The sequence below is a fragment of the Spinacia oleracea genome, chromosome 1, assembly GCF_020520425.1.
Source record: "Spinacia oleracea cultivar Varoflay chromosome 1, BTI_SOV_V1, whole genome shotgun sequence".
In the NCBI taxonomy this organism is placed as follows: Eukaryota; Viridiplantae; Streptophyta; class Magnoliopsida; order Caryophyllales; family Amaranthaceae; genus Spinacia; species Spinacia oleracea.
The window spans coordinates 12,004,538-12,006,103 of record NC_079487.1 but is presented as its reverse complement, the minus strand read 5'-3'; the positions used below and the strand labels follow the sequence as shown (position 1 = coordinate 12,006,103).

The 1,566-nt window shown below is 36.9% G+C and overlaps 2 non-coding genes across 2 annotated transcripts; both read right to left on the bottom strand.

The window, feature by feature from the left end:
• Positions 1-416: 416 nt before the first annotated feature.
• Positions 417-531, bottom strand: LOC130466403 (U5 spliceosomal RNA). The gene has a single exon (XR_008926637.1). It is a non-coding gene; the product is annotated as a U5 spliceosomal RNA (small nuclear RNA).
• A 667-nt stretch (positions 532-1,198) lies between these two features.
• Positions 1,199-1,353, bottom strand: LOC130466375 (U4 spliceosomal RNA). Its single transcript, XR_008926608.1, has one exon. It is a non-coding gene; the product is annotated as a U4 spliceosomal RNA (small nuclear RNA).
• Between the last annotated feature and the right edge of the window lie 213 nt (positions 1,354-1,566).

Sequence of the window (1,566 nt, the reverse complement as noted above, 5' to 3'; positions counted from 1 at the left end):
GTATATATTATGTATTTTGGGCTTTAATAGACTAAGCTTGTAATTAGTATATTAGGTCTCGGAAAGCCCGTGGCTAATACTGTAGTATATAATGCTACTTCCTGTGCAATACAAACTCAAGGAAATTAATAACCCTAACAAACTTGTCATGGTATCGAAGCTAGCAGCCTAGCAAACCCTATCATCTCAAAACAATTTTTTTTCCTCGCCTATTTTTTAACAACAGCCGTTTACCAACAGAAGTTTGTTAGGTTTGGACGAATGTTGGGAAATTAATAACCCTAACAAACTTGTCAATTATAGAAAATGACAATTACCCAAACCTACGAAATTAAGAACATTCTTTCCCAGTTAAATGGTACTCCGTAACTGTTAATTCATTCCACGATACTTGAAAAGTGATAATGTATTAATGGAAGCTCCTAATGGAACTCCCTCCAAAAATGAACGTATGCCACTAAATGCAGCAAGCACACGGTATTCTTTAGTAAAAGGCGAAAGAATAGTTCGCTTTGTGCTCACTGCATGGCTGCGTGAGTTTAACTAAAATGATGACCACTTATTTATACCGCTATTCTAGCTTGTATCTTCTCCTTTTCCTATGTGGGAGCAATCTGCTTATTTTTCTGAAGCCACAATATTTTAGTTATTTCCAGATGAGCAGTTGTGTACTCGAATAACCTAAATGGAAAAAATGTCAAATCTTTTGATTTCTAATTGATCTAATTTTAAACTGTATGATCTACATCGCCTACATAATTTTCAGTAATGGTATTCGATTAATTTTAAGAATTTAAGGCTCGTCAATCAGGTCAAGAAAACTGAATGCAAGGATTTAAACATGCATAGATGTACATCATGCAATAAAGCATTCATAGACGTACGTCATGCATGTGTAACCTGTCTTCTTAAGAATTGAATTACTAATGCTGCAGGAAATTAAAGTCAGACATTCTGATTTTGAGCAATATAACAAATTAACAGCAGACAGTCTCCAAGTTGTAGGAAATTAAAGTCAGACGTTCTGATTTTGAGATTTTTATTCCAAGACTTATATAGGCCAAGAATTCAAACAGCATGATTATAACATGATAAGCCGATAACCACTCTGGCATGTCTTAGTCTACCAGACTACCACATTACTAAGGTTTGATTTGGCATAGTCAGTACGGAGAAGAATTTTGTATTTGAATTGTAAGGCTTTGCCCACAAGAGAGGGAGCCCTTCCAGAAATTCTCGTCGACCAAGGTCAAGCCAAGGCCGAAGAGGGGGTTTGGAAATAGTTTTCAACCAGCAATTGACGCGCCTCGGTTATTACCTCACTAGCTGCGTCATTGCCCCAAGCGCAAAGATAACTTGAATGAAATAAAGTTTTCATTTATATGATATTCTCATGTGATGTTAATGTCTACATTTCATGATGTGGGACAAGAACATGAACCTTACAATCCTAGCAGGTTACCGCACAGTGCTCTCATTCTCTGACCCTCAGTATTGAGGTTTCTGTATTTTATGCAACTAGCGTAGTTGAGGCGGCTAGACTGCGACGGAAGCAAAATCAAAGCA